At 38.8% G+C, this 19,685-nt stretch overlaps 1 protein-coding gene across 2 annotated transcripts in view; it reads right to left on the bottom strand.

The window, feature by feature from the left end:
- The window catches only part of NALCN (sodium leak channel, non-selective), a 380,765-nt gene that overhangs the window by 186,839 nt on the left and 174,241 nt on the right, over nucleotides 1–19,685 (bottom strand). The window lies entirely within an intron of this gene.

Raw genomic sequence — 19,685 nt, 5'->3', positions numbered from 1 at the left:
CACCCAGCTGCACCCTGGAGAGAGTTATGCCACAGGGAAAATGAGTTCCCTTCCACGGCAACCTCCAAAGGGGCCTCAACACTGCTCAGCAAGTCTCTTCCCTCTCTTTGGTGAATTGCACTATTAGCCATGAACTTTTCAAGTCTTCTTCATCTTATCTAAGTTCAACCACCCTTATTTGTCCCCTGATTTTCAAGACGTGACCTTCCTAGGGAAAAACCTCCACCACCACCAAACCAGTTTATGTGGGGTCAATTCCAACTCATGATCCCCCCCGTGTTACAAAGTAGAACTGATTCATAGGTTTTTTTTTTTTTTTGGCGATAATCTTTATGGAAGCAGATTGCCAGGCTTTCTTCTGTGGTGCTGCCAGGTGAGTTTGGACTGCCAACCTGCAGGTTAGTGGTCAAGCGCAATGCACTTTACCACCCAGCGACCTTGGCCTTCCTAGAAGGGACAGTTAAAGGGCGACAGTTTATGACAGAAATGGACTGGGCTGTGTGTAAAGACCATGAACTCTTTGAGTCAGGAGAGACTGAGGCAAACGACCAAGGGCTCGGTGTGTACATAGAGCTGGAGTGTGAGACGAAATCTTTGAATGGTTGAAGGACTTTGGATAAACCACTTAGCCATCCTGAGACAAATCATCACCAAATGTGGCATCACGTTGTCATTCTCCTCAAAGTGTTTTGAGAATCAAAGCAAATAAAGTATGTGTGAGTACTTTATAAACATTAATCACTCTGCAAACTGTATTTTAAATAATAGCAAATAAATAAATAAATAAATAAAAATCTGTCTCAAAGACACTATCCCAAGGGAAACCAACTTGTATTACACTAGCTTTGACTTTTGAATTCCTATATTTTTTTATGACTTACGATTTTTCTGTCACATGTAGTGTGGGATTCCATTTTTATAGAAAGCTCAAAAACAATACAAAAACTTGTTGCTGTCTAGTCGATTCCAATTATAGAGACCCTATCGGACAGAGTAGAACTGCCCCATAGGGTTTCCAAGGAGTGGCCGGTGGATTTGAACTGCTAACTTTCTGGTTAACAGTCATACCACTTAACTACTGTGCCACCAAAACCCAAAACCAAACCCACTGCCATCGAGTTGATTCCGACTCAGAGCGACCCTATAGGACAGAGTAGAACTGCCCCATTGAGTTTCCAAGAAGCGCCTGGTGGATTCGAACTGCTAGCCTCTTGGTTAGCACCTGTAGCACTTAACCACTATGCCACCAGGGTTTCCCTGTGCCACCAGGCCTCCCCAAATACAGTGTTTATATTTTATATTAAAGTATTAAATATAAATATTAACTTTAGGTAAATTATTTTGAATATTTGGCAGTGTTTTTGATGGTATCATTTTATTTCATGATATCATCTATGGTATCATTCCCTAAGATATCATCTACCTCTAAGTGTCTACTATTTTATGGTTTATTAATAGATGATGGAGATCAATTGGAAAAATTTATTTTTTGTACAATAGACTTGGAAGTCTTTTTTTCCAGACCATATTTTACGTATAAAAATTATAGAAAAAAGTTACACTGAATGTTCTGTTACTAATACCAAAACAAAACAAAACCCACTTCTATCAAGTCGATTCCGACTCATAGTGAACCTACAGGACAGAGTAGACCTGCCCAATAGAGTTTCCAAGAAGCTCCTGGTGAATTCGAACCGCCGACCTCTTGGTTAGCAGTCATAGCACTTAACCACTATGCCACCAGGGTTTCCTCTATTAATAGGCACTATAAATTATATTTTGGTGCTGTCAAATCATTGGAGTCGTTTATTGAAAAAACAGTAAAAACCCTGGTGTTAGCCAACAGACTGAAAATAGGGAGCTAAGCAAACTAAGTGCTTTGCTCTGTGTCTTAAATTATCACATATCCTAGGATCTTATTAAAACACAGTGAAACACCGACTGAATTTTGTTGTTGGGCCTTGTTTGGGAGGGCTTTGTTATCAGTGTTTTTTAAAGGATAAAGCTTTTGGAACCATGTAGCACTTGGCTGCTAACCGAAAGGTCGGGAGTCTAAACCCACCCATTGTTCTGTGGCAGAAGGACGTGGCAGTCTGCTTCCATTAAGATCACAGCCTTGGAAGCCCAACGGGACAATTATATTCTGTCCCATAGGGCTTCTAGGAGTTGGAATTGGCTTGATGGTGGTGGGTTAGGTTTGGTTTCCGTCTCTCTACATGAACGAACCTTTGTGAAATTAGCAATCTGTTAAAATCAGTTATTTTTATTGTTAATAGAAGTGAAACATTAAAATATTAATCTACTCGTAACTTGATTGCTCAATGCCTTATTACTTGCTATTTAGAAAGCAAGCAAGCAAGCTAAATCTGGTGGTTTCAGTTAATTCCGTGACTGCTTTCTTATGTTGGCAAGAAAGACCAAGTGGCTCCTTGCTTTTTGCCAAATGAACCCACATTATTTATTTTGCTTTTACAAAATGCCTCAAGTATGTTTATTGCCAAGCATTCCATTGAAATGAATAAAAAGAGAGAAAAACAACTGTTTATTGGTCAAATTTTAGATCACTACGGAGAAGTCTTAGTAGATCTAGACTAATGTAATTGGCCTTAAATGTCAAAACGAGCTCGAACATAATTAGAAGCAAAGCAGACAGAAGAACATTATGCCTATTCCAGTGGCAAATTACTTTAGGTGGCGTCTACACTTAACTATAATTTCAAGAGTAAAACAAAAAAATGGCAGAAGCTCTTTTGGGAAAAACAGTGAATCTTTTTCCAGTTATGCAAGTGTATGTAGCTCTAGTGAACAGTCTCTTTTCTTTAAAATGACCAGGCTTGGGTTAACTTTTAAAATATAATACCAGGACTTCTCTTAAGATGACAATGACAGGAGCGAGGACACTGAGCTGTGACTAGCATTTGCAGGGTGTTTCGCAGCTCCCAAAGCAGTTAATTGTCCATTAATTAATTAATTAATTTGGCAATAACCCTGTGAAGTAGTGATCACAGGTATTTATAGCCCCGATTGTAGATGGAGAGCTGAAGTACCCAGCCAACCCAGTGCCGTTGAGTCAATTCTGACTCATAGTGACCCTATAGGACAGAGTAGAACTGCCCCATAGAGTTTCCAAGGAGCGCCTGTTGGATTCGAACTGACGACCCTTTGGAAGTACAGAGGGTTTAAATGCTAAACCCAAGCTTATAGGGAGCACATGGTGTTGCTATGTCTTCAGGCTGGGATCTACTGATTTCAAGTTCCTGCTGTCCATTTGGATACTGCAGGTAAGAGACATCTTACCTGTTGCTCGATTCCAACTCATAGCAACCCGATAGGAGAGAGCAAAACTGCCCCATAGAGTTTCCAAGAAACAAAAACTGACTGCCACATCTTTCTCCCACTGACCTTTTGGTTAGCAGCCGAGCTCTTAACCACTGTGCCACCAGGGCTCCAAAACACATCTTGTTGTTGCGTGTCATTGAGTCGATTCCCTCTCATAGTGACCCTATAGGACAGAGTAGAGCTGCCCCATAGGGTTTCCAAGGAGTGCCTGGTGGATTCGAACTGCTGATCTTTTGGTTAGCAGCCTGAGTGCTTAACCACTTCACCACCAGGGCTCTGATAATTCCCGATATCTTGATTACCTAAATTACTAAAACTAACAATTACATGTCTAGTCTAAGTAACATATATATATGCATATATGTACACATACATGGATATAGGTAATCATTTTTGTCTAGCACAGTACTGGGTACTTATCTGGAATTCAATGTTGTGCTCAACTGATTAATGAACAGTAGATATCTCTCATGTTTTTTATTCTTTCCTAAAATAAGCTCCATTCGTTTATATTTTTATATATGAAAAAGACATAACATTTGCATCTTTATGTGAATCTGAAATTACAGAATGTATTTTAATAATAAAATGTTTCAATAATTTAAGACTTAAATGTTAAATTTCCTGTATGAGAAATGCTCATTTTAAGGAAAAAAAAAAAAAAAGATGACCTGAATGAACTTACATTTTCCCCTAACAATCTTCCTTGCAGAGCAAGGTATTTTTAGTTGAAAGGTATACTTCCCACCGATTGTGTTAAAATAATTTTGAAATGCAACCATCTAGCTGAGCTGACAGAACAAACAGCTGTGAAAAAGAGACCTGGAGATTTATGCAAATAGGGGACTTCTGAATTAATTTTCTTCCTCGAACAGGCTGTCAAGTTTCTTTGAGTATTTATGCCCTATTTCTTAATTAGTGATTCTGCTAATGTCAGTCATATTGAATTTTCCTAATGCAAAGGATGTATTTCATTGGCAAATATGTGCTACAAAATTGCAGATGAAAGTTAATATTTTACTTTTCCTGCAACAAAGATTGAGTAACATATACAAAAGAGACAGTGCTCCTAAAAACACAGATGTTTGTCCTATTGAGAAAAAAACCGGGGATTTATAAAGAAGACTTCTATACTTAAAATACCACAGAGTCTACATAGGAAACTTCACTACGTTCTCTTACAGTCCGCTTGTGTAAGCACATTCAGGAATAAGATTTTTCTATTTGGCTTCAAATAAAAAGCAGCCCTTTTTTTTTATATGCTTATATTTTTGCGTATTAAAATGAGCTACACCGTAGAAATGGAGTCTGCTTATTTTTTTCCTTCTTATATAAATATGGAGAATTTGGCTACTATTTTCCTTGCTTCTTTTCTGTGCCCAACAATAAAAGTGTCCAATTTTTTTAAGTATCACATCTGAGAGTTTGTAAAACTTCATCCAATTATTTCCCTCCCACTTTCCCTTCCTACCTTCTTTCTTTCCGCCTTCCTGTAAATTTTTTTGTCATGTGAAAAAGTATCCCGTGTAATTTGACTTCTTATTTCTCTCTGTTCTGAGGTTTGCGAATAAAGGCTCTACTGCAAATTATATTGTCTGCTCATATCTATTAAAAACCAAAACCCACTGCCGTCGAGTCTATTCCAACTCATAGCGACCCTATAGGATGGGGTAGAACTGCCCCATACGGTTTCCAAGGAGCGCCTGGTGGATTCAAACTGCCGACCTTTTGGTTAGCAGCCATAGCTCTTAACCACTATGCTACCAGGATTTCCTCTTATCTATTACACACGTAAATTTCACAGCCTTGCTTCTATTTTGATAGTGCATATTTAGTACTCTAATACCTTGAAAATAAATTTGATAGCTCTTGACAAATGAATATTTAATTGAAATAGCTTGACTTTAATAAAACTGATTTTACATGTCAAACTAAAATGTAGTCTTTCTGTAAACAGAACTTGAATTTGTATATCGTTTTAAAGAAGGGATATATCATATATAAATCCAAAACCCACCCAGTGTTGTCGAGTCGATTACGATTATACATATTTTATATTTTCTCTTTTAAAAAGATAACAAGTTGTATTTATATGAGGACAAAACACATATATTAGAAGGCAGCCGTAGTTCAGTGGTAGAATTCTTGCCTTCTATGTGCAAGACCTGGGTTCAACTCCCCACCACCCATCTGGTAGCGGAGGCTTATGTGTTGCTATGATGCTAAATGGGTTGCAGTAGAGCTTCTAGACTAAGACAGACTAGGAAGAATGGCCTGGCTATCTACCTCCAAAATATCAGCCACAGAAAATCCTGAGGATTACAATGGTCCAATTCCATTGTGTATGAGGTTGCCATGATTCAGGGACCGAATCAATGGCAGCTAACAATAACAACAAATATATATACCTTTTAATGCATATATGTTGTTGTTAGTTGCCATCAAGTCAATTCCGAATATACACACACACACATATTTTTTTTTTCTTCCTTTAAAAATGTTACCTCTTCATGTCCTTGGACTTAAAAAAATACACTGCTTTTTCTTCCTAATTGAGGTATATTTATAAATTAAAGCTTATATGTACCCAAACTAACCAAACTCACTGCTGTCGAATCAATTCCAACCTATAGAAATCCTATAGGACAGAGTAGAACTGCCCCATAGGGCTTCCAAGGCTGTAAGGCTTTATGGAAGTAGACTGCCACGTCTTTCTCCCACAGAGCTGCTGGCGGGTTCCAACTGTCAACCTTTAGGTTAGCAGCTGAGCACTTAACCACTGCACCACTAGGGCTCCTTAAGGTCATATGTATATCTATATAACATATCCATCTATTTTTTTTAATTGAAAGATCATTCATTACAGAAAATTTGAAAAATACCAAAAGGTATAAAGAATAAAACAAGTTATTAACAATTCCAACAACAGGTTAAATTTTAAATATATTTTTTATAATTTGTTTTAGAATTTGAACACTCTACCAATTTATTTTCCAGACTGCATACGTGTACTTTGGAGGAATATTAAATTCAGGTGCAAATATAATTTCATATTATGCTTCTTTGCTTAATATGATCATCACTGTATACCTAATTTATGACTTAGTTCATTGATTATTCTGCAAAAAAAGTTTAATAACTGCACAATATGTAGTCATATAGAAAAATTTATTTGAACATTCTATATGATTGGACATGAAGTTATTTAAAAAATTTCACAAATGGTAAATAGTGCTACAAAAAAACAACTTTTTTTTTTTTTGAAGATCAATCTTTGTACTCATCTCTGGTTATTTTCCTAGGGTAGATTTCTAGAAATTCAGTTACAAAATCAAAGGTAAAAATACTTTTTAGTGTCCTGACATATCATGAAAAGCTGATTCCCAGAAAAGTTATGCAGATTTACACTATCACAGGTGATACGTAGAAGGGCCGGTTCAGGGCTTTCTTGCCAAAGTACACATCACCACTGACCCAAAACGATAATAACCAGCCTGGTCCCTTTAACACTTTCAATTAAAGCTGAATCTTCCTATCTTCCTTTGTTTCAAAAATTATTCACAGAGGTTAGTTTTGATTTGTAACAGTTTCAAAATTCAAATTTATCGTTCTTTATAATTCATCCCATTTTTTTAGACCCATTCTTTTTGACCGTCCAAGGTGAAAGATCTTGGATCATTCCAAAAGACAGAAAATGCAACATCTAGACTGTTAACAGAATTCTCTTTTTGGTGATGATTTAGGAGATAATATTGGAGCCATTATTCCCCATCCTCGAATGTAAAGAATGTGACCCAACCAGAACTGGACTCACATGGACCCCAAAGACACATATATTGTATTTTAGATGAAGGTTTACATAACAAACTAACTTCTCGCTAAACAATTAGTACACGCATGGTTTTGTGACATTGGTTGCCAATCCCACAACGTGTCAACAATCTCCCTTTCTCGGCCTTGGGTTCCCTATTACCAGCTTTCCTGTTGCCTCCTGTCTTCTCGTCCTTGCCCCTGGGCTGGTGGGCCCATTTAGTCTTCCTTTTTTTTTTCGTTTTGTTTTTGTTTCATGGGCCTGTCTAATCTTTGGCTGAAGGGTGAACCTCAGGAGTGATTCATTACTAGGCTAAAAGGGTGTCCAGGGGCCATACTCTATGGTTTCTCTGTCAGACCAGTAAGTCTGGTCTTTTTTGTGTGTGTGTGAGTTAGAATTTTGTGCTACATTTTTATTCTAGCTCTGTCCAGGACCCCTGTTAGAGCAGTTGGTGGTAGTAGCCAGGCACCATCTAGTTGTGCTGGACTCAGTCTGGTGGAGGCTGTAGTACTTGTGGTCCATTAGCCCTTTGGAATAATTAAACATTATATTTTCTTCTTGTTTCCACATTTTCATTTTTTAAAAATTCTCTAATTTATAGGTAGTATATTTTGGAACATAATATGAGAGAGATCTAAGGTTCCAAACATTATTTGTTTGATAATACTTAATCTTTTAATTGTTCATTTCTTTGTTGTATGTTATTTTAATGAATACAGAGTCTGTTCATATGTATGTTAGCCCTAACTCATATCTTGTAATTATTGCAAACTTATACACTTTCTCATTGGTTCTTACTAATTTTTTGATGATGTTGCTCACTGATTCATTTTTATGATATCTATAAAAAAAATAATAAGGGAAAAATACTTCCTTAATGGGGTTGTTTGAGGATTACATTACATATACCATATTTTTAAGCAAATAATGTACACCTTCCACGTTTGTTTGCCAACTGTGCCCTCCCCCAACTCCCAAGGTATTTTTGTAAGTGATGCTATGCCAATTTTTGTTACACGCTGCGGTAAAAAAATTAGCATAGTGGTGGGGGCAGGCTGCGGTTGCAAACAAAAATAGGAGGTATGCAGGAAGGCATGTACCTCTCTACACATAAACCAAACCAAACCCAGTGCTGTCGAGTCGATTCTGACTCATAGCGACCCTACAGGATGGAGTAGAACTGCCCCATAGAGTTTCCAAGGAGTACCTGGAGGATTCGAACTGCTGACCGTTTGGTTAGCAGCCGTAGCACTTAACCAGTACGCCACCACATATCTATGTAAAATTCTTATTGTAGGGCCTCAGACAGAAAAAGTACTTATATTCTGTAACTGTTAGTGTAATAATAATGACTGCTGGAGAAATGTCTTTCTAGACCTTATCAGGAATAACCTTGTTTCTCTAGGAACTAGTTTGTTTTTGCTCTACAATCACTGTAGAACCTGTATGGACATCTTTATATCTCTATATAAGCATACATCTGCTAGAAAAACTAGAGTCATACTTGTGCTCTAACAGTAGAAAATATGACTGCCTTCATATCACTTTTAGTGTTTGGGCCTCATTTTTGTTTTCGTCTTCATTTTGATTTTACTTTACGTTTATATTACTTTAAAAAATTTTGTTTAAATTTATTTTACCTTGCTATAATCCTTGTTGGACACATTATATCATATTTGGAGAACGGTAAAATATAATAAACACTTCTTTTCATGTGTTGTTGAATTGGCAGCAATTTTTATAAGATTAATACTTTTTATCTAGTTGAATAATCTAGACATACATTCCTCCACGCTCTGCAAGATGCAGTGTTTCTCTTCCTTTACTTTGCAGTACTTTTTCATAATCCTCATGTTGGATTTACTTTCTCTTTTTACTCCATCTGAAATGACTCGGTTTATTCCAAAAGACAGAAAATGCAGCATCTGGACTGTTAACAGAATTCTCCTTCTGGTGGTGATTCAGGAGATAATATTGAAGCCATTATTCCCTGTCCTTGAGTATAAAGTACGTGACTCAGCCAGAGCTGGACTCACAAGGACCCACAAGGACTCACATTAATTGGCACATTAATTGAGCAGTGAGGTATAAAGACAATAGCTGGGGCAATCTTAGAAAACATCTTTTAGGGAACCTTTCCTATAAACTAATCAAAGCACAAAAGACCCAGCACACTTTCCACTCTTGTTTTTTTCTATTAGCATTTAGTGAATAGTAAGTTTTTTTGGACCAGTGAAGACCCTCTTGGCTGTCCTTATTGAAACCTGTACCAGTGATTATAAGAAAGACAATTCAAAATGTAGAATCCCAGTGATTTGGCCATTTTTAGCCAATCTGTGAGAAGCTGAAGTTTCAATGATTTCACACATTTGCAATGTTAATATATACTGATGATTTTGTAATACTCCTTGGATTCAGACAGACATGGCTCTGGCAGCATGCTTGCCCATTTTCCCCCTTTGGCCTATTCTGTAATATTCCTTGGATTCGGGCAGACATGGTTCTGGCAGCATGCTTGTCTGTTTCCTATTCATATGCTGAATAAAACCTTTCTTTTTGCTTTACTGTATGTAACTCTGTGGTGATTTTAGAGCTTTTTGTGTAGAAATTTATCCAGTACATTTCTGTTGGATTAAGGTAGGATTTTTGGCCTATGCTTATTGTCTTTTTCTTTGGGATTCTAAACTGACGGCATGAAAGAAACTAAAATAACAACAAACACAAGCAGTATCAAAAACAACAGCAGCAACGCTACAGACGCAAGCCTGAACTGTCTACCAGAGTTCTTTCTCGATTCAGTGTCCACCTGTACTGCTTGTTTGTCCTTTTGTAATGCACTATACAAGATTATAGACAACTAGGAGCCCTGGGGGCACTGTGGTTAAGTGCTCGGCTGGTTAACCGAAAGGTGATTCAAACTCACAAGCTGCTCTGGGGGAGTAACATGGCAGTACACTTCCATAAAGATTATACCCTTGAAAAATCTATGGGTAGTTCTACTCTGTCCTATAGGTTCTCAAGGAAACTGAACCAACTTGATGGCACGCAACAACAAGGATGCAACCGACTGGCTCCCACCTTTGTCTAGGATAGCTTCCTTTGCCCCTACTCACTCCCTGGTCTGCCAACACATGTACTCACCTATGTGCACGCTCATGCGTGCACACACAGATGCTTTATCATATCTTGTTTCCTGGGAATTAAGGTTTTCCGATTGACTTATAGAGAAAATGTTAGAGAAAGCTGGAGACAGTCCTCTGCAGAGGCAGGCAGCTCACTGTTTTGGGTGTGGAGGCTCTGGATGTTATAGCCATGGGGTGGACAGTAGGGAAAGGATGAATTCACATGTCAGCCTTACATGATTCTGTTCAGCTCCATACATGAAGCAGTTAATGATATGTCATTTCAGATTCTGGCAACAGTTGGGCAGTTGGTCTTAATTTTCTGTAATATAATTTTTTAACTTTTTCACTTTTGTGGAAATCATCAAGGGCCTGATTAAAAACAATTCTAAATTGGAATTGAAGCTTATTTTTACAAGTTTATACTTCTCACGTAATACCGAAAACTGAGTACCACTGTTCAGTTAATGTCCCATTCATTTTCTCAGGGACCCTCGTATGTTGGGCCATCTATGTAATTGTTGCTAAGAATTCAGTGAATTAAACATGATCTCTGCCTTTAGGGAGTTCAGGGACTAGTAAAAAAAAAAAAAAGAGAATGTAAACAAATTACAGTAAATATGTTGTCATTAATATGAGTAGTCATATGACCCAGCATGTATTTATTGGGCCCTTATTACATACTGCAGTGGTACAAGTGAGAGATAAAGTGATCAAGCCTAGACCAACAAGGACATGCCACCTGACCAGGCCTTGAAGGATGAACAAGTTTTCCAAGTGGATACAAAAGGAGAGGGTACAAAATGCCAGGCACAGGAAATAGTAATAGCAAAGCTGTGCACATGTGAAAGTGAATGGCTTGCTTGGTGAACAGAAAACTGTCTTGAGCAGCCATGACAGGTAATACGGGATCAGTGTGTCATGCTAAGAAGTTGGCTTTCCATGCCATTTAGAATTTTAAGAGCGGAATAACCGGTCTGTGTTTTACAAGGATAATTATGGCAGTAATATGAAAGATGGATTTAAAAGAGAGAGCTTGGAGGTATAGAGACTAATGAAAAAGGCACCTCAATAGTCCAGGTGAGAGAGGATGATGTATTAGTGTAGGTAAGACTTAGGGAGTTTTAAGCAGAGGTCAGGAGACACACCAGGAGTGTAGACAAAGATTTGGGAGTTGTTAGGCTAAATGGGGAAAGCCTGGTGGCGTAGTGGTTAAGAGCTATGGCTGCTAACCAAAAGGTTGGCAGTTTGAATCCACCAGGTGCTCCTTGGAAACCCTATGGGGCAATTCTACTCTGTCCTAAAGGGTCGCTATGAGTCTGAATCGACTGAATGGCAATGGGTTTTGTTTTCCTTTTTGGTTTAGGATAAATGGTAGTTGAAAGCACTCTGTTGTTTTATGCCAGAGAGTTGATTCTGCCTCATAACAACCCTGAAGGACAGAAGGACACGGTAAAACCTCCCCAGAGGGTTTCCTTGGCTGTATTCTTTATGGGACCAGGTGGTCAGGTCCTTTCTCCTGCAGAACCACTGGTGGGTTTGAGCCGAAGACCTTTTGTTTAGCAACTGAGTGCCTAACCATTGTGCCATTAGGGTTCCTTTTGAAAATGCTACCCTTGCTGTCCAGTCGATTCTGACTCATAACGACCCTATAGGACAGAGTGAAACTGCCCCGTAGGGTTTCCAAGAGGTAGCTGGTGGATGTGAACTGCTTTTGGTTAGCAGCCAAGCTCTCAACTGCTGTGCCACCAGGGCTCCTTGAAAGTGCTACCAAACCAAACCAAACCCATTGCCATTGAGTCGATTCCAGCGAGGGGGTAGGTAGAGTGTTATAGCATCGACTACAACAACACTAGCTGCTACGACTTGTTGACTGCCTACTACATGGCAGGCACAGTACTGACAGTTTGCATCCATTATCTCCTTTAACCCTACTAATAATCCTCTAAATTATGTGTTATCACCTGGTTTTACTGATCAGGAACTGTAGGTAGCTATGAGAGAATGAAGCGTCTGACTACAGAGTTCATTTTTCTTGCCTTGGCAAGATACAATGAAACATTTCACAATACAGTCATTCCTTTATCCATGAAAACACGCTTACAGAAATTCGTTTTAACTATGACACACAAATTTTTCTCATTAATGACTATCATTTATTTTGGAAGTTGATGCCATGAATAAAGGAGATTGAATGTTAATATAATACGGTGATTAATAGTTGGAAAACTGAAAATAAGATCATTGGTAGAAAATTACCAAAATAAGATGGAGCGGCAAAAACGTCTTTCCCAAGACAGCACACATCCTGGGTGGGGAGAGGGATTTAAGGATGCTATAGTCAAGAAACATATATTTTTTATTATATTCAAAAAAAGAAATAATTTCTGATAATTGCAATTATACCGGCACACAACTACATCTATATGTGATTCATGCAGCATTAAAATCACCCCCTAAAAAGGAATGCACAAGATATTAGTTTATCACTGTGCACTGGTAAGTAACCAGAAAAAATAAAGTCAAGTAGGAGAAAAGAAACCCCCAGATCCTGACATTACAGCAGAAAGAAAATAAAGGAAATGAAAAAAAGTTACTTTTACAGTTTTTTTTTTGAGGGGGGGGGAGTACATTAAGCTATATCATAGTATTCTTGACAATTTAAACAAAATTGCTGGTTCTATTGCAGTGTCACGTCCAGGAAGGGTGGCAATTTGACCTAAAATTTAGACAGGCCTGAATTTATGAGACTGAAAGATTTGACATAGTAATGGCCTTATGGAAAAAATAAAAAGTGTCTCCCCTACTGTCCTGAAGATGCCTGAAATTCCTCAAGTTGATCATAAATTTTTGTCTTTGGTCAAAAGATTGGATTTTGTTCAATGAAAATTCCCCTCAGGGAAAACACATTTCTTCAAGTGTATCCTTCCCCAAGATAGCTCTTGTTATTCCTGAGTAAATAGACAAGAGAGAAGGAGTAAAAACCTTCAGTGGTTCTCCAGTGTGAAGACCTTCCATGGTCTGGGTCCAAACCATCATTCTAGGTTCTTTCTCACTACCTACCTTCATGCCCTGTGACTGTCTGACTCTCTGATTGATTCTTTCTGCTTTCCTCATGTAATACGCCCTCATCTTGTGCCATTACCCCAATTGTTGCCTATTGAAATCATATTCACCCCTTAAAGACCACTCTCCTCCATAAAGCTTTGCAGACCTCTTTGGCTGGAAGCAATCTCTTCCTCTTAATAATGTGAGATGATATTTGGAAAGCATCCAGCACAGTGTTTAGCACTTGTAGGGTCTCAGAATTTTAATTCCGTCTTCTCCGATATTACTTTAGAACTGAGTACACCTACTCCAGCATATTTCACCTTCTGGTTCATTTGAGCTCTTTCTTAGGTTTTCTACTATGGTATACATTATTTGAAGAAGGCCTGGTGGCACAGTGGTTAAGAGCTTGGCTGCTAGGGATGGAAAGGGTCAGCAGCTCAAACCCACCAGCTGCTCCGTAGAAGAAAGTCGTGGCAGCCTGCTTCTGTAAAGATTACAGCCTAGGAAACCGTATTAAAAAACAAAAAAACAACCAAAAAAACCCCATTGCCAATGAGTCAATTCTGACTCATGGTGACTCATAGCCACCAGGGTTTCCAGGAAACCCTATGGGGCAGTTCTTTTCTGTCCTACAGGGTCGCTATGAGTTGGAATCAACTTGATGGCAACTTTTAAAAAAAAATTTTAATACATCATCTGAGTTCCTCTTTACATTCTCTGCTATGCTATAAGTTAAAGAGAAAAGGTAGTACATTTGTCTATGTCTATAGACCTTATAGCATGTCACATCGAGTACGTTGATGGAACCACAAACAACCAAATACGCATGATTTCTTCAGTCTCCATGTGAATAGAAGTATCAGATATTTTGTGGAGAAAGGTTTTAATGGTGTAGCAGATGGGAAGAGAGTAAACATGAAGATATAAGACCCAAATAGCAGACAATGTCATTAAGGCAGACAAATGCAAAGGGATGTGAGGCTGCAGACTTGAAGGCAAAAGTTGGGAATGACCCTGCCCTGGGCTTGTACCTATTGAAAAAAAAAAAAACTACCCATCTGAAAGATAGTAAAAAAAAGTGTTTTTTTTCTTCTTAAAATCTTACTAGTGAATTAATATGATAAGTTTCTGATAAAAAGTTGAAAAAAATCCAAGTAAAATGAAGCCAGAAAATTCTGGATAAAATGAAACAAACATCCTTTTAAAGGCATAGATAAGATCCCAGGAAAATAATGGAAACCCAGAGATCAAAAACTAAGAAGTGGCTTGATTCCAGAAAAGTCAACTAACTGCCCTAGGGAGATTTATGATCTCTGTGAGACTTTGGTTTTAACCTGTGTCAGGGAAAAGTCCTTGAAAGTGAGACTTCTGAGATACCTGAATAAAGCTGGATATTTTACTGACCTTCACTGTCAGAGAGGAGGCTGATCAGGAAAAAAAAAAAAAAATCAATGGCAAAAGAAGAGAAGGGAGTTTATGTGTCCTGACCTGGTTAAGGGTAGCTTACTTCAAAACCAGCTGGAGAATTTCTCTTGCCTGAATCTCTCTTCAGGAAGGACTTAGTCACTCTCTTCATTCACCTGATTAGGTCAGGACAACCAGGATAACTCTTTGGTAGTCAACTAGTTTGCAACCTAATCACGGGAACAAAATCCCATCATATTTATAAAACCAACCCGTACCCTAATGGAAGGGATTACACAGGGTGTGTAAACCAGGAGCGGGAATCTTGGGGGTCATTTTAGACTTCTGTGTACTGCATAAAGAGAATGGAAAAATGAATTGTGTAGTGTTTATACAGTTCTATGTCACATAAAATTTTTTTATGTCACACAGCAATGATAATGTATGCAATACAGCTACACGCACCCATATGGGTCAATCTCACAAACACATTGTTGAGCAAAAATGCAATTATCAATATGATACCATTTGTTGTTGTGTGCCATCAAGTCGACTCCAACTTATAACCACCCTGTAGGACAGAGCAGAACTGCCCCATTGGGTTTCCTAGGCTGTATCTTTGGCAACAGGTTGTTGCTTTTTTTTAACCTTTATGGAAGCAGATTGACAGGTCTTTTCTCCATGGAGCCTCTGGTGGGTCAAACTGCTGGTGGATTTGAACCACTGACGTTTTGGTTAGCAGCTGAGTGCTTAACCATTGTACCACCAGGGTTCCTTTGACATCAATTAAATTATGCTATATATAAAATAAAAAAAAATTTGTATATATATATATATATAAAACCCACCCACTGTCATTGAGTCAATTCTAACTCATAGCGATCCCATAGGGTTTCCAAGGCTGTAAATCTCCATGGAGACAGACTGCCATATCTTGCTCCCATGGAACTGCTTGTTGTTTCTAACTCCCTACCTTTCAGTTAGCAGTCGATCACTTTAACCACTGCACCACCAGGGCTCTACATACATATATATGGAGGTTGACACCTATGTATGTGTTACGCACACATAGAAATGTACTGACTATAAACATTAAATTTCGGAAAGTGGTTCTCTATGAGGAGATCAGGAAGGGTTACCCAAGGACTTCCAATCCAAACACATTAGTGTTTGTCAAGCTGTATGATAGCCACACAAGAATATATTTTATTATTCTTTATACCTTTTTACAGGTCTGAAATATTTCATGATAAAATTAAAAATATACTAAAGACAAAACAATAGAATGAAAATTAATATAGATCTCATCAAAATTAATTGAATTAGTTATACTTTTCAAGACAAAATGAGCCTTGAATTTATTAAAAGTGTAATCAAACGCTCTTAACTACATTTGGCAAATAATGGGAAAAAAATTAAGCAGCAAATTGTTGCTTCAAATTTCTTAGTAATTCTTCCAATACAGTTAAAAGCATGATTAGTCTTTTTGGTGGGGAGAGGAAACAGGGAAATTAGTTTGTAATGAAGTGTTTTTACAGCATTTATTGTTTATATTGTATGATAACTGTTTGGGACATGATTTATAAGCAGAAATTCACTAGAGCAAGTAATAAGCATTTAGTAAATGAAAGATTTAAAAACCCATATGAAATAAACGATATGAAAATTCACGTACTTTGTGTTATGGAGGGTAATATATAATTTATGAATAAAAACTATCCCCATCTGCTAACAAATCAGATCTATGTATTTTTTTTTTTTAGAGGGGAACTAAGGGAAAAGAAAAAACCAAACCTGTTGCCATCGAGTCAATTCCGACTGAGACCTGGTAGAACAGAGCAGAACTGCCCTACAGGGTTTCCGAGGAGTGACTGGTGGTTTCGAACTGCAGACCCTTTTGGTCAGCAGCTGAGCTCTTACTCACTGAGCCACCAGGGCTCCATACAGGGAAATCAGAGGAAGTAAAACTATTGAGCTAGTCAAAGCTGGTACAGCGGATGTTGGTTGCATTTCTTTTTGTAACTTAGAGGTAAGCTACTTTATATAACAAATGGAGGGCAAAACTGTGCTTATAAGCTTTTGCCAGGTGACCACGGGAAATCATGCAATTTGCAGATGTTATAATAGCAAAGCTGTGGTTTGCCCTTGCCTATGCTAATCTTTCCTGTGACCTGTACGTACAGGGCCGTTCCATCATGAAAAGCTAATCTAAATTGTGCTCCTTATAACACAACAGATTAAAAATTACAACAGATTAGTCGCCACAAAACAGGAACTACTGAATATTGCCTCACAGCAAGACTGGATCTTACTTGATGCTTCTATTTAGCAGTGTGTCTGTTTGGTCCAAATTAGATGACAGACTCATTTTATTAAATTTTATCAATATATTATTCTTTTTTTTTTTTGTCATTGAAAAAATTTTCAAGCAACCCTTCCCCATCCCATGGGATTGTACGCCAACGTTCCCCTGGCTGTTCTCCTCCCTGTCTCTACTTAGTGATGCTGGCTGATTGCAAGGCACAGCCTTAGTGCTTTGGGAGGTATAAGAACACAGCACTTCCATCCTCAGGACACTTGTAGTCTAGTAATGGCCCTGAGCCCCATGCATAAATGCCAATGATGTGTGACAGAAAGTAGCCAGTGTGATAAAAGGCAGGAGAGCAGGAAGCTACACCTTACCTACCACGTGCCAGGCCGCTGGCTGTTGGCAAGTATCTATCTGAGCATTTTAGGAATAAGCTGGGGCCCCGATGTTTCTGGTGAGAGGAAATGAGTGGCAGCCATCTTTCTACAGCATGTCTGTTACACATTCTGTTAGCACCAGGGATATAGTAGCTATTGAGCTAGAGATGAGAGAGAGAAATCTTGTCCAGGTGTTGAGTCTGACCATTACAGGGGTTTGTGTGGTTGTCTTCCCATCATCCATTTCTTCCTACATGATTAATCAAAGCCAATCATTTTTAATTCCAATCATTCTTCCAGTGATTGGTTTTGGAAAGGCCACGTTATACAATCCTGCTAATGAGAGATGAAATCAAGGTTCCTGGGAGCCAGGGTGGAGGGTGGTGATACTGGGAAAGTTTTCCTTGCTACTAAGAAAGAGACCTGGGAGAGGTGGTCCATCCTTCTCCCTCTAGAGATGTTATCATGAGGCCTGGAAATGCTGCATCCATTTTGCTAACACAAGAAGCCACATATGGAAGAAGCAGTAAAGAATTTCAGTGAAGATCCAGTCTGACTTCCTGAAGCCTACCTAATCTCTTAAACTTTGTGGGGTAATACAATTCTCAATTGTCCAAGTTAGTTGGACTCAAGCTTCATGTTACTTGTAGACAAAGCATTCTGACAGAATTATACAGAGATGTCTGATGGGATTAAGGGTGGGGGCAATGATGGAGGCAATAGGCAACCTTGAGGAATGAACAATAACGGAACAAAAAATCTGACGTGTTGAGCCAGACACAGTGCATAAACATCTTGGAAGTTTGTTTTGGCTTAGCACTTAAGTTATTTGTTCATCATTCAAAATCTACCCACTAACTACTCTGTGGCAGGTATGGTGCTGAATGAACATTGAGGATTTAATGAGCATAAGGGTCGCTGTATGGTGCAAACAGTTAAGTGCTTGACGACTAGCCAAAAGGTTGGCAGTTCCGAGTCATCTACAGCCACCTGGGAAGACAGGCCTGGAGATCTGCTTTTGAGAGATCACAGCCTTGAAAATCCTGTGGAGCAGAAGTTCTTCCCTGCACGCTTGGGGTTGCCATGAGTCTAACTGACTCAACTCAATGGCAACTAATAACAGCAGCATAGACATTGTGCCTGCCTTTGAAAGGTGAAATGAGAGAGATCATGAAATATGAGCCCCAAAGGTAAATAGGGCTTGAGATGAAAAGATATTGAAAACCGTATGTCTTCATTATTTGCTGCTGCTATAAGGGAAATACCACAAATGGTTGGCTTTAGCAAAGAGAAATTTATTCTCTCACATTTTAGGAGGCTAGAAGTTTGGATATAGGGCTCCAGCTCCAGGGGAAGGCTTTCTGTCTTTATTAGCTCTGGGGGAAGGTCCTTGTCATCAATCTTCCCCTGGTCTAGGAGCATCTCTGTGCAGGGATCCTGGGTACAAAGATCTCTGGGCTCTGCTTTCTTGGTGGTAGGAGGTCTCTCTCCTCTCTGCTGGATTCTCTCTTTTATATCCCAAAAATGATTGACTCATGATACAACCTAATACCTATAGATTGGGTCCTGCCTCACTAACATAACTTTCTCTAATCCTGCCTCATTAACATCATAGAAGTTAGGATTTATAACACAGAGGATAATACCATCAGATCACAAAATGGTGGATAACCAGACAGTACTGGGAATCATGGCCTAGACAAGCAGATACACATTTGGGGGGGGGGTGCACAATTCAATTCATAACACCATATTAAAATGCTTATTCTTTACCCTGAGGGAAAGGAGAATTTTGAAGCATTTTAAACAGGAGAGTACGTTGAGACAACTTGCATTTTAGAAGTATTAGTTTTACTGCAGTTGGAGGATGGATTGAAGCACAACAGGATGGCAAGACTCAGGCAGGGAGGCTCATTAGGTAGCCTCTGCGATAATGCACATGAGTAGTTAAGAGCTCGGCTGCTAACCAAAAGGTCGGCAGTTCAAGTCCACTGGCCACTCCTTGGAAACCCTATGGGGCAGTTCTGCTTTGTCCTACAGGGTCGCTATGAGTTGGAATTGACTCGATGGCAACGGGCTTGGTTTTATATTAGGATAGTGGCCCTGAGAGTGGCTGAAAGTGTTCATAATAGAAGCATGTAAAACTGACAAGATTCAGTGATTAACTAAATGTGGGGCTGCAGTGAAAGAGAAGGAAAGAGAAGGGGGATTCCTAGATTACAGACACGTGAAACTAGGTAAATCCTCCTATACGATGGAATCCCTGGGTGGTG

The sequence above is a fragment of the Loxodonta africana genome, chromosome 23 (genome assembly GCF_030014295.1).
Source record: "Loxodonta africana isolate mLoxAfr1 chromosome 23, mLoxAfr1.hap2, whole genome shotgun sequence".
NCBI classification, from domain to species: domain Eukaryota; kingdom Metazoa; phylum Chordata; class Mammalia; order Proboscidea; family Elephantidae; genus Loxodonta; species Loxodonta africana.
Note: the sequence above shows the minus strand (reverse complement) of the source record. Positions and strands in the feature narration are given on the sequence as shown.